Source organism: Meleagris gallopavo, chromosome 17 (genome assembly GCF_000146605.3).
Source record: "Meleagris gallopavo isolate NT-WF06-2002-E0010 breed Aviagen turkey brand Nicholas breeding stock chromosome 17, Turkey_5.1, whole genome shotgun sequence".
Lineage (NCBI taxonomy): Eukaryota > Metazoa > Chordata > Aves > Galliformes > Phasianidae > Meleagris > Meleagris gallopavo.
Window position 1 is genome coordinate 1523350 of NC_015027.2, and position 14296 is coordinate 1537645.

Sequence of the window (14296 nt, forward strand, 5' to 3'; positions counted from 1 at the left end):
GACCCGCTGCCCTTGTGGGGACCCCTGTGGGCTCTTGGTTGGAGCAAGATTTCACGCTCCTGGTGGAGGTTCTTAGATCTATGAAATATGAGCCATTATGCTATAAGAGAATAATATTCTATAAAAGTATCTCTTCAGCTATGTATAAATAAGTCAAAGAAATGTGGGGGGTTGCTTTACGGGGGGAAAGCAGCATGGTATGCAGCCTGCCACAGCACATACCAGCTCAGCAGTGACTTTGTGGCTGAAATGAAAATGTTTTATCTCGCTCACGTGAAGATAGCTATCAAGAACTTCTTAAGCCATGATCTTGGTTCTAAAGTACTGAGTACCAACTTCACAAAGCTGCACACTTTAATCTATAGAATTGTACGGCTGTGGGTTTTTGTCTCGTCTCTCTTTTAACTTAGAACTGCAACATGTAACCTGGAAACTTACCCTTCCCTCAGGCTTGTTTCTGGGGGTGAACAACTCCGGCACCCAGCTGCACACTTACACTGCATAACTGCTCCCTGTCCGAAGTTGTTACATCCTTCCTGTGCTTCGTTCTAATTTTGCCTGGACAGTCATGAGACGGAACAAATATTTGCTGTCGTGTGTCTTTGGGTGTGAGTTCAACGGTGTGACACTGTGCATCAGCAATCCCTATTCACTTTGTTCGATTTGTCTTTTTCCTGTGTTTCCCAGCCAGCTCCCGTTGACCTCTGGTTCTGAAGCCAGGACCATTTACCTTCCCAGTTAAGCACTGACCACAGGTACCAGAGCAGAAGTGCCTCCCTAAGGAAGCAGCAGCAGCCTCCCCCTTACTTTCCCAGGCATGCCTTATTCCCGTGTCAGCTATTCATGTGATTGCGCACTGCCTGTAGTCTCTAAACATGCAGGACAATTTCTTTTGCAGAATAAAACTTAGGCATTTTGTATAGCTTATCTGCCTAAATGATACAGTGAAATTCATGCATGTAGACACACGCACACATCTCTTGCTCCCTGTTTTTGTTATTCTTTTGATTAAGTTGTACTTGTTCCTCGCTCGTCAAGGTCTGTGTAGGCTTCATTATTTTTATCTGTTTGGGCTACACTCTGATAGTGTTGCTGTGCTAGGAAAAAATCCTCTAAATGGTTAGTTCAAATCTGGTTCGATTTAGCAAAAATGAGAAATGAATTATCTGCCTGCGTGGAGTTAGCTGTATGAAAACCACAGCAGACTCCTTGGAACGGGCACTGTGTGTGTGAGGGATGGCAGGCTGAGCTGGGCATCCAGGGAGGTGGTCTGTGCCAGTCAGAGCTGAGGGCCGTGGGGATGTTCTAGGGTTGTGTTCTAGGGTACTGACATAGGTTTTGTAGCAAAACAGAGCCTTCTCTGGAACCCCCGAGCTGAGGACTGCAGCAACATAAGAATCAGAGTTAGGGCAAACGAGAGATAATTTGAAGATAAGGTGTATGGTGTTTCCTTCTGTATGTCTTTATCAGATGGAAGAAGATGTGTGGAGAGGTGGCTTGTTTATCCAGGAGGAAGATCCAGGAAGGAAGAATGTAAGCCTGATGAAAGAAGCACATAGTCAAAATTCCAGGTCTCTGTATGCCCATAAAATATTATCTGTTTAATCAAATCCCTGTGGAATAGGTCTCTATGTCAGTGCCATCTTTCACCTAGCATTCACTTGCTGGCTTAAAAAAATATCAAGTCTCTGTTATTTCTTTCAAGAGAAGAAATCTGCAGTGATCCCAGCCTTCTGGTGAAGGTCTCAGTCCCAGGGAGGACCATGGCAAAATTCCCGTTCGCTTCAGAGGGAGCAGGATCCTTCCCAAGATCAGTGAAGGATTAAACAACAAAAAAAATTAACTACTAAAATATGCACCTCAATTAGCAAAGAATGTGGCCTGATTAGTAAAGTGTATGAAATTTCAGCTATTAAATTCTACGGCCCCCATCAACAAAGCACACTGCACAATTGGCAATGTATCCAGAATCTCAACGACTGTCCCAGGCTCCTGCCAGGCCAACCAAGCATGCAGCTGAATCAGGGAATTATGCAACTGGAGCAGCAAAATATGCACTTCTGACTGGGGAGGGAAGGGCATGCAGACGCTCAAGTGTTGAAAGCTGACAAACAGTAGGTTTGAGGACGTTCGTGGTCAACCTCTGCCTTAAGAAAAGGGAAGGCAAAAGAGATACGTTTGATGAAATCTCTCTGGACAATTGCTAGGCTGGAAAAGTCCATCCCTCAGCCAGCTCAGTGCTGATGGCAGCAGCCCTGCTCCTGCCCGGATGTGCTACACATCTGGTTCATGTCCCAGCTGCCAGGTGTAGGGGTTATTTCATAACACATGAGCAGGGTTTGTAGCTCCAGGTAGGTTTTACTTTATGGGTCTCTACAGAGCACTGTGTTTCTGTCCCAAGAATCTGAACCAGTCAAGACAAATAAGGGACCTTCGAAGAATCTGAAAGTTTTGTTGGCAAGAAGCTCACTGTCTGTTAATCTCATCGCTGTTTGTAAAAGTACTCTGTGCTTTTGGAGAAGAAAAATGATAGGTCATTCCTATTTTCTTTAGACCTTGATGAATTGCTGTAGCTTCTTCCTGTTGCATTTACAACATACCTTGGCAGCCAGGTACTGCGAGCAGAGCTTGGGAGGTCGGCCAGTGTGGGAAGCAGTTCTGTTCTGATGTCCTGAAGCAGTGGAGTCACTTCTCCCCACCTCGTGCCTGTGTGCTTAAAAACAAAAATCCACAGCTGCTGTATCTGGTCCTCGTCCTCAGAAGATATTCTGGCTTTACATGGTCGCTTTTATTTGATACAGAAGAGCTGTAGGTTGTCCTGTTTGGATAAAGATATGGTTTCAGGATTTCTATAAACTGCTTTTTAAAAAAATATAATTTTATTTCTGGAAGTAAACTGTATTACATCACCTGTGCGCAAGGAAGGTGTGAGAATCGCTTTGTTTTACTGCACTGTTCATAGAAGTCTGAAACATTACTCGAGTCTAAGAAATTCGTTTCTTTCTCCCCTGCCCCCTTTAAATTTTTTTTTTTTAATCCACTACCATCACTACATGAAAGTGGCTTGCTCTGAACTTATTTACCAAATTTCTGTCTTATTTCCAGGTCAGTTCAATGAATGATTCAATTTAGTTCTTTTTTCCTGTTTCAAATATTTCCTACTGAGTCCAGAGCAGTGCCCTTAACACATAATTGATTTGGGTCATTGAACCTTAATTTTTCATGCGTGTTCGTTTGTGTCCTGCCACTGGTCTGACTGGTATGTCAATTAGAAAAATGCAGGCGGATTTCTCCTAGAGGCTAAAGTTCATGTGGAGTTTCTGGCAAAATAAGATCCTGGAGTATGTATGCCTGCAACTGGGCAATCATTCGTAACTTTTTTTAATTCTCTGTCTGGCCAGAATGTTGTAAATCTGGCTCTCTTGTTAACTTCACGCTAAGCAGCAATAACGTCCACAATGTTTCAGTCCTGAATATTGTAATTACTGAAACACTGAAGAAACTGAGAGTAGAGAAGATGGATGAGGCTGGCCTCGAGTCCAGCACAGCACGTGGGGCTCTCTCTTTGTGTGGCTGAACCACGGTTCTCTTGTTTGCTGGGGCTGGCGATGGGGGATGCCATCAAGGTAAGAGAAGGAAGCCAGTGGCAGAGGACTTCTGGAGGGAACATTTATGCTGAAGAAGGTGAAAGAGTGCTGCACCTCTAGAGATGCTGGCAATCCCTGTGATGAAAAAGCTGAAATCATTTTTGTTTCTTTAATATCTAAGTAGCTTGAAGCAAACAAGCCTGTTGTACTGGTTTAAAAAGACCCAGCAAACAATCTTTCCTGTAGTAACCAGCAAACAATTACTCTCCTTCTTCATTTGCTTCTTTGAGTACAGGAATGATGGTGGAATGTTCTTCCTACTTCCTCTTCTTAAAGAATGCGTGGTGTTGGTACCTGAGCTGCTACTCTGCAGCAGCAGAGTTAGAGAAATGGCACATCTGGCACAGCAGCTCTGCCCTTTCGTCATTATTATTACTGGGTCAGTTTAGATATCTGGTCTATCAATATTAAACAATCAATAAATAACTGGCCTGATGGCTAAATGTGGATGACTGTATCAGCTGTGTTTTAAGATGTTTTAGGTCATTCCTTGGGAATGAGGAATACTATATGTAAAATAGAATCCGCTTGTAGAAACCCATGGCAGGAGGACGGTGGGGTGGGGATGGGGCACTACAGACTCTTGTGTTAATACGTAGAATGATTATCCAGCAGTCAAGAGAAGTCATTGGACTTGATGTAAGAATATGATAATTCCTCATACAGCTCTCGGCAGCAAATGGTGTTATACTTCACTTCAAATACTCTTGCTCCTGTCATTACCAATGAAAAGGAGGTCTTAATTTTGAGAGAAGAAAAGGTTAATTTGACTTAATTTCCATTTGAAAATTCCTGAGGCCCTACTCAGACCCACAGAACTCATCTTGGACTTCAGGAGGATTTAAATCAGGCCATAAGTACTGCTGATTTGGATTAGTAATGATGTACACTGAGGACAACATCTGTATTTCGGGTTGGGTGGAGTCCTTTCATGGCAAAAAAGTTGGTAACAGTTTTACAGCGCCTTTCATCACAGCATTTCAGTTTCACAAATATCTAATTACAGAAACTATTAAATTATATGAAATTCTTGGTCCTGGGGGAGTACAGGCAGCACCATTACACTTTGGTATAAGCAGGGGTGGGTGGTGTTCAAAGTGGGTAAAACAAAAGCAAATTTGCCACATGCAAGCCATAACCTGCTGTGCTATCTCAGTTTCATCCACTATTTTATTCTCATTTCTTTATACTGGCAGCCAGGTTGCAACATCAAACCACCTCAACAAAATGGGCTGGTAAGAGCCTCCAGTCAGAACTACTGTCAGGTCTGAAGAAGGGACTTGTGGAATTTCACTGACCTTTTTACTAATCCATTTCCATTGTGCTTGTGTTTCATTATTCTGGTAAGTAGTAGCAGGACTACTAACAAGGGTCGAGTGTCAAGGATGCCAATAAGGAAAGCTTCCTGAATACAAGAGATCTGGGATAAAATGCCTCTGAAATTCCAACCTAATCCAAATCCAAGAAAGACAATTGCTCAGCCTTTCCAAGGTGGGTGTGCCTGCTGGACATCCAACCCATTCATTCTGCTTAAATCCAGCTCTGTCCTGGTCTTGGGTAGTTAGTAAGAATACTGTCTGGAACGGCTATTTATGGTTTTATTAAAGGTGGTTGTTTTTTTTTTTTTGTTTGTTTTTTGTTGTTTTTTTTCTCCCCTAATTTTGATTTGAAATATTGAGCCTCTACTGTTACAACTGAGGCTTGAAGACCCATCTGCCCATTTTCTTGTCTTCCTGTCTCATTATAGATCTGTATGGGGGGGCACTTCAGGTGAATCTCAGACTTCACTGTCTGAATACAAGGGCCCCAAGGAGTTCCTCATAAAGGCTAACTTTAAATGCGAGCTCAGTAGGCTGAATGCTTTGATTTGCCTCTAAAATCAACTGTAACTTATTCCAGGTTTCCTGGTTGAAGCTTGAATGGGGAAGAAGAAAGGATGTCTGCGAAGCAGATTTATTTGGAAAAATAAACTGCTCACTGGTTGGGACCCTATAACAACAAACCCAGTGCTCAGTTTTCCCTCTGGCTGCAGTAATTGTGATACTTTCCCCTGTGTTCTCCCACACCCTCCCTGCTGTGCCCTCACGATCTCCCCTTATGAGTAGGCAGTAAAGTAAAATTTACAAGCATCCTGCTTCTGAGATCCTGGCAAACAAGGGCTCTTGGAAATTTCCCTTCACAGAGCACACAAGAGGAGACTAATCCTGAACCAGTGAGGTGGAGAAAGGCGCTGCTACTTGTATACCATCCAAAACAGAGTGTGTGTTTGGACCATAACTGGCCTCTGAACGGCCAGCCCTAGCTGTAGCAATGACTCATTCAGAAACTTAATTAAAAATATCTTTTTTACTCTAAGTTTTTGCATCAAAGAGAGAAGGGATTTTTTTGCTTTATTAGTTTTGTAAAGATCACTACCCAAGTCTTCTGTACAAGCCCCCTTGCCTGCATTGAGTGAAGAAATGCCCTGACTCCCACAGAGTTTCAGCTTGCTAGTGATGATCCCAAATATTAGCAGGTTTTAGCTTTCACATCTGGACTGTTTCCTTCTCTATATGTTTGTACAATAGGCTTCCATCATATGGAACATCAGAAGTGTCTGGATGAAACAATAGGGTCACGCAGCTGGAAATCCAAGCACAAACAGCTCTCTCTTGCAAAGCCAGTTTACAAGTATCTGTGTTTTTTGTTGGCTTTTTAAAGATCAAAATTTGTTTGCTGGGAAGTGACCAGCAGAACTTGCTTGAGATTGCTTTCCAGTTTCTTCTTCTCCTGTTTTTGGAACTCCCAAAACAAAACAAAGCATTTTCGAGCACCTAAGCTGCATGCGGATTTCATTATTCAAATTTCTCCCGAGTATCTGGGAGGTTTTTATGTGTCTATAAAGTTTATTTGGGAACACTAGTTTCACAGATTCCTGTGAGCATACATAACTTGCTGAATGGACTTTTTTACTGAACTCTGCAAGCAATCTTTTACTGCAGTGCTATAGCTTTTGTTTTGTTCCGTATTTTGTCTGGTTACCAAGCAGTTCAGACATAATCTGAGCATGTTTTCTACTCTTTAATTTGAGCTGCTTTGGCCCGTTCAGCTTATAGAAAATGAAAACCAGATTGATCTTCTGGAAAGTCCTTTGCCACCCCTATCCGCTCCCACCAGCCCTATCACTCACTGTTAATGTGTGTCGTGTACACTTTATTCATGAGAACTTGCTCTATAAGAAAAAAGGTCTTCTGCTGACTTACTAAAGCCCTGAAGCAAAAGGCCATAGCATCTTGAACTCTTCATTACACAGCCTTACTTTTATTTATGACGGTCCCCACCATATTCATGATTATTTGCCTGAGGAGACGCTGTAAATGATTCCTTTGTTTCTTTTTCTAAAGCTTTACATTTTTCTGTACGTTTGAATGAGAGTATTTTCTGAAGACAATCAGGAATGCAGCTTTGTATGGATGCAGGATCTTATTTGATATGGCAACTCACAGCTGTATGGCAGGATCTCCGTTTGTCTTGTCCAGTCACAAGAGTTAGATCTCCCAACCCCCAGGAATTAGCCTGGAAAGTCTTACATGAAAAAGCTGGTTGCTGATGCAAGGCCTAGCACTCACTGCTGGATGTTATCTCACCCATGTCATCTGCTTCCTTAGCCACAAAAGCAGATGTCACGATGGAAGTGGGGAAACAGTGATCAGACTGCTCCCACAGTATTTCATGTGTGTTTGTTGCACGAGCACACAGCAGTAAATGTATGAGGTACTGATGATGAATTCCTACCTGACGCAGTTCCACTTCACAAGTGTAATTGTTGCCAAGGAAAGATTGCCTATTCAAGCAGGTCTTTCCAAGCAACTGGATTTGCATGTTTTAAATAGATTTTTCAAACAGTTTCACAGAAGAGCAGTCCGAGTGTCTTCTGTTTCAGATGGAGATGAGAAGCACATGAATGCTGCAGTGTGGGTCTGCAGTGGGGAATGAAGGAGAGTTCAGAATAAGACTTGCTGTTTAATCTCTAGTAAGAACACCTGGATGTAAGAGTTCCAACAAAAACAAGGAGTCAGAAGTGTTTTGTGCCTTGATCCTCGCCCCTTTCACAGAATTCAGAGCATTTCTTTCTGTAGTTCATGTTCCTAACATTGTTTTATCTGTTTATGAGTGTTTCTCCACCTTGGCGTCCGGCAAGTACTGAGTGAATGCTGGGTACTCCTACAGCAGTAACTTTAACTTAATGCCGAGTCCAGGAAATAAAAAAACACAAAAACAGCACCTGTCATCATAAGAACCTCAAAAAAGTTAAAGCAAAATATAGAATGAGATAAGGAGAGAGGCTTAGCCAGACTTACATGGCTATAACTTGCAAGACCTCTTGTAGGTGAATCCAATACAATCTTTAATTAAAGATCTAAAATGGGAGAACTAGCACTTCGGCATATTCATGATGTTGAGAAAAGGAGCAAGAATTGATTTTATTGTGTTCTCAGTATCCTGACAGCTTTCACCTGGGAAGTTTTAAATAATTCTGCCCGCTGTACATAACTACATGCGGGTTGGCATCTTGGGCCTAATGAGGAGAAACTGCTTCTGCTTCTCACCTGAAAACCTCTCAGAAGAAGAAGAGCATCAGCTTTTCTGTGGTTGCTCTGGAGGCAAGTACAAAATGTCAGTTACAGTGTATGCACAGACCGTGTATGCTGCTGCTCATGCTATGGAAAGCTGTACTGTTCCATGGGTGATTGTTCAGGAAACAGCCCCTGTTTTTATCTCTGGGAACAAGCATTTTTTTGTAAGCAGCAAAATGCATTGCATCTCTGGAGTCAAATGAGGAGGTCTGTTGTTCTCCACAGAAACTGGAATGCATCGCTGTGTCTGGTGGTTGCCTGAGTGCCCATGTTTGTTGGTTGGTTCCTTTTTTGCGAGTTTCCTTTCCCCCACCTCCCAGCCTCAGAGAGGCTCAAGTAGGAAGGATGGTGACCTCATCATGCAGTTATGCAATCTGTTTGAGGCCAGGTATCAAAATATGCTGCAGCTGTGAAGTCAGGACCTTACTGTGGCTGAGGGCCTGGGCCTCCTGGCTCTAATGAGATCACTGACCTTCTCCTGCCACTTACTCTGCAGCTGCTTTGATACACGGACATCTGTTGTGGCAATGGCTTGCCTAGCAGTTTGGCACTGTGCTGCAGGAGAAGCTGCATCCCCAGGCAGGTGCTAAGAGCTGGCTGCTGACACCTGCCAGCAGGTGAGGATGACCCCAGCCCCGTCATGCTCCTTCTGTTCTGACAGAGCCTACCTGCCTTCCTCCAACATTACACAAACATTTGCAACCTCGCCGACTTTTTTTTCCACAAAGCCAAGAGAATGTTGTCTGTTGTCCTGTGAAATAAAGCAGCACCTTCCCAGCAGGTTTTTCAGATTTTCAGGACTCAGCTGCAGCAAACTCACATATGGGAAGAATAAGAGAAAACAGCATGCCTACAGTGGGAGGCACAGTTGGGCCCCCAACTCCTGAAGCCTTGTTCAGACATTGCATTCTTTGCTCTAATTGCAGCACCGCATTCCTGCTTTGCTCCTCTGCTCTTGTGGCAATATTTTTCTTTCCCTCACCTCCTGCAGCTTCAGGCTTTTATAGTCCCCTTCCCTTCCTACCTGCGCATCGGTTCTTTTCAAATGTCCTGTGAACCAGTAAGAACAATAGAAAACGTGGTGATAGGCATGAAAACAGGGCCCTGCAGAACTGTCTGATGTGTGCCAAGGAGGAATGTAAGACAAGATGGGTTCTTTCCTGGAAATGGGATTTGCAGAGTGGAAATGTCACATCCATAATCAGATCCATGTGGTGGAACTGCTGCTACCCACTACTGAAATAACAGAGCATCTGTTAAAAAACGTAGCCTTGGTTTTGCTTAAATCCTGCAGGTTGTGCTCATTTCAATAAATTCTGGACCCTTGTTTGAAAACATAAGGACAGCTGCTTTGATACTGTAATTGTATTCAAAGCAAATGTGTATTCAGCCTGGTTTCAGGGTCCTACCCTCAAGTCCTGTACAGCACTCATAAGCTTCCCCAGGACACAGGGCAAGAACACTGGCTGGAGGTGCTGCTGTACAGATTTATGTTGGGACAGAGAGGGAGAGGAGACCCCTCAGCAGAGGGAATACTCTCCAAATTAAGAATTCTTTAGAGGATCAGTCTGAAAAAAATCACAGTTAAGAACTGGAAAAAAGTCCCTGGAAATCTCTCCTTAATTCTAAGCAAGCTGCTAGCAATTGTTGTCAGTCCCATGTCCTGATCTACCGCCACCAGACATTCTACTTTCAAGCATCCAAAGATGCTTGAGGAATTGCCATAGTACAGAATGAGATTCTCCTTTTGCTGCTGTCTCATGCTTTAAAGAGCAAAGGCAATTTAGTGGAGAGGACAGCAATTTCAAGGCATTTTCACAAATTCTTATGCTGCCAAGTGAAAAAATAGATTAGATTTGCTGCTGCTGTATCTAGTTCATTCTAATGAAAGAAAATAAACCTTTCATGAAGAGATGACCTGAAAATGCAAAATTAAGTAGAGTGCTAATTTTATAAAGCCTCTGATTAACTTTATCTTCCAGCTGGAAAAAAAAATCCCGACCAACTTTGATCTCTAGATCAGTCAGCTAGCGAAGTAAATGTGGTCACTTAAACCAACAGACTAGAGGTTTGTATCTTACTCTTGGGATTGTCTTTCCTTAGATCCTGTATTTGATGAGCATCCAAAATGCTCAGACTGCTGTAACTTGGAAACACTGTGAGAGAAGAACTTGGGCCTTCTGCTGGGAACCACAAGAATTGTATTTCTGGTAGTTTGCAGCTATTTCCAGCCACGTCAGCAAGTAAAGGCTTGTCTATACTTTGCTTCCCCCCTTAAGCTCGAAGAAGGGAATGGCCACTTCCCCTCTTTCCCTCTTTATTTCTTTTTTCTTTCTAAAGTCTGAAGTTCAGCATTTTCTTCCTGCTGTGCCAAAAGGTCAGGCCGCCTGGTATTACATCCCACGTGGGGGCTCTGTTCAGTCACCCCAGTGAGTCCCAGGGATATTTAACTCAAAATGAACCTCCTGTGTTTGGAGGGGGAAGTAACCGAGATTCCTTACCTCCCTCTGCATGTTACAGGCAATTGCAGAGATTGGTGGATCCAGGGTTTTAAAGAGGTCCCTGGGGCAGAATAAAATGTGAAGGAGCTGGTGAAGTAGAGTTAAAGTGTTGCCAGCTCTTTGAAAGAAACACACATGTGCGTGCATGTGTGGACATAAGATGTATTTAGTTTTGGAGGGTGAGGGATCCTAAATAAAGCTTGCTGGCTTTTCACTCCACTGATACCACGGTGAGTTCAGATGGCTAAATTTAGTCACCCAGACTGAACAATCTTGGATTCTAAGACCAATCCATCTCTGTCCAAAAGCTAATTGCATATCTCTATGGTTGCTGTAGAGTCAGCTGGAAGCTGACAAGATAAGGCTTCTGGAGAAGGGCCATATGCTTCCTGGAGTCCTGTTTTGGCACAAGTGGCCGCAGGGGATTAGGTTTTTGAAGCAAAGCAAAAAATCTACCTGGAGGAGTTCTCTTTTTGCTACCTCCCCAGTACCCCGATAATCAGTGACGTATCATTTATTTAGTGGATGCATTTTGCAAGAAAAGATGAAACATAAAAGGCTCTTTTGGTCATAAGCACAGGATCGGAACCAAACATTTTGACTTAAGAGTGATGCCTAAGGTCTGCATAAACAACTTCTATCCCCATCTTCTTTCATTACACTAATATTAAATCTTTCTAGTGCACCCTCCAAGCAAAGACCAAAAAGCCCTTTAACTTGGATAAGGAGATAATCACATCTGTTCCTGAAGACACTAATAAATGCAGCAGCTTTTAAACGTTCAGTCAGCTTGAGATGTAGCTGATTATTCCTTCTCTGGCATTTCTAAAGAGAAGTGGAAGTGACATTTTTAAGTCTGCCTAAAACTGGAAATACATGTGAGAAATGCACAGAAATCGAGACGTGCATAATGCATGAATGAGGGAGAAGTAGGTTATGATCTTTGCACATCTTTTCCCTGCGTGCCTGCAACTTGGTATCTCTGTTAAGTATGGGGGTTGGCCCCTGAGAATGTCTTGGAAATGGAGTGGCTCTGCTGTATGCCTCCAGCTCGCTCTGCTGAGGCTTTCACTCTGGCTCTGCGTGCACAGTAAGACAGCTTGATATTCCTTGGGTTTCTTTCTGTAAAAGAAAACAAACTACATTGGGCAGCACCCAAGGCAGAGAATCTGAGATTGTGCCGGCAGAGGAATGACAAACATCAAAACAGGATGTCCTCTTTTCTCTTCTTTGAAACAAACACTTCAAAAGAAAAATGCCTTTTGGGACTGTGCATGGGATACAGGCAGGACAGCAACCTGCAGGGTGCTGCAAACAGCAACTCCTCATGCCAGCATTAACATGAATGACGGAAACGTATCAGTACTGCATTCTTTGGGCTGCAGCAATAGCTACGAACACAAATAGTCTGAGGGTTTCCCTAGCCAGCACATTCCATCACTTTGTCTCCTCTTCAACAGGGCTTCCATCTTTACAAGAAAAACCACAGACCATTGCACCTACGTGCAACAGCACCCTCCCCACCTTCCCTCCAGCCTCCCACCTCGTGCTAGAAGCATTCCATTTTTGGAGGCAGTCCAGACAAGCCTAAAAACTCAGCCCTGCCTGCTTCTAGCGACTGGGCAGAGATCAGTACCCATCACTGAAGAGCTCCTGTGGGCCAGCTGCCATATACATGGCCCCTGCTGCCTGGTGAACACCCAGCCTTTCCTCATACTTATGATTTCCTATAGATAGTCACTGTATTTTACATCTCAGTACAATAGTAATTCCCAATCCCACTCCTTTGCGTGCTTGGAAACTGTAACCCTTGCTGCCTTCCAAAACCACCATGCTTCTGAAGAGATCCCTTATGAGCCCACAGAATTTTGCTGTGCCTCTCATCAACACTCTCAAGGAGTTGTCTTATTAGCAGATAAAAAAAAGGAAAATAAATAAATCTCCACCCTACTCATAATTGGCCTAATTGGTGTAAAAACTGTTGTTTATAAAAACAAACAACAACCTATAATTTGCAAAGTCTAAAACGTGCCAAACTGTTTGCATGCCTCTGTCAAAAGCCTGTGAATATACCACTTGCTGTGGAAGGGAACATCTGTGTCTAATTGATGAAATTCAGCCTTTAAAATGGATGATGTAAATGAACTAAGCAGAGTTGTCAGTCATTCAGTTCTGAAGTTTATCAGAAATGCTTTTTTCCCCACCCTCAGATCTATGTTGCGTTTCCTGTCCCGTGGGTGTTTTTTCTGAGCAAATCTTGAATGTTTTCAGTCTCATGGGCCATAACAAATGAATGATTACCCTGCAGCCATGACCTGTCAGATGTATTTCTGGAATGCACACGTTGCACAATTCCCAATCCCCACCTGTGGGCATGGGTACCTGTTGGGATTGAGCAAAATATTGCAGTGGCTGGCAGCCATGTGGCTTGTGGGGAGCTAGAGGCCTTTGAGCCTGGACCTGAGGCTCCTCAGGTGCGTGCAGAGTCTGCACAGTATTCTTCTCCAAATGATGACAGATTCAGGTGGAAGCAAGCCAGGAAAGTGTACCTCACTTGAGAAAAGGGCTGAGAAATGTATAGGAAGGCACTTGCCCATCCAGTGTGAGAGCCGCTGAGCTGACGGCTGCTGCTTTTAGACATTAGCAGAGTCTTCTGGTAGGAGAGGTGGGGCTGCGAACACCTCCAACTGCCTTCTTGGTATCTGAAAAAAGAGAACTCAATCAGTCGGCATGTTCCTCCAAACAAAACCTCAACCCTCAATGAGCGCTAACTGAGGAAGTTTGGGCCCACACGAAATCCTCCTACAGACAGCAGAAGTACCCTTCAACAGCAACAGTTCTGGTGCACGGTCTGGCTCCAAAACTGGATGCTTCTTTTAAAGGGAAAGTTAAGTATTACATGCTGTGTCTTGTTACACCAGTATCTTGGTTATGAGTGAGCTCAAGGGACTACCATGAAATGATGACAACCTGCACGGACACCTCAGGACAGAGGGACCTCACAGGGAAACTCTCTGTGTCACAGAGTAACCCTCTCCCTAAGGGAAGAAAAGGGTACAGTCACTGGGAACCAGCTAGTTATCAACAGCATTTACAAAGTGACAACAAATGCATCCATAATTCAGATGTAAAAGTGAAAGTTAGGATCTGTATCCTCCTAAACTGACAATGTTTTCCTCTGGATTTCTACTTGAATAAACTGATTTAGACTGGAGTAATAATAACAACAAATTACCTCCTGGAGAAAATAGCATACTGTTTAGCCATTTTTGCTTTACTTGCTGCACAGCACCAATGATTAGACAGAAAATCTGAGCAGCTGTGCATGGTTTCTTTTTCACTTGAAACTTCAAGCCATGGTCCAGGTGCCTTAAATAAGAAACCTGCAGTTCATTCCCCTATAATCAGCTCAACCTGTGATTTAAGAGGCACTTTTAAAAATCAAAGATCAGATTTCAACCTGTGGTATAGAAAACAATTTCTATTTCACCACTGTTTCAGTCCTTTCCTATTGCTGCCCTGCCACCTTCCC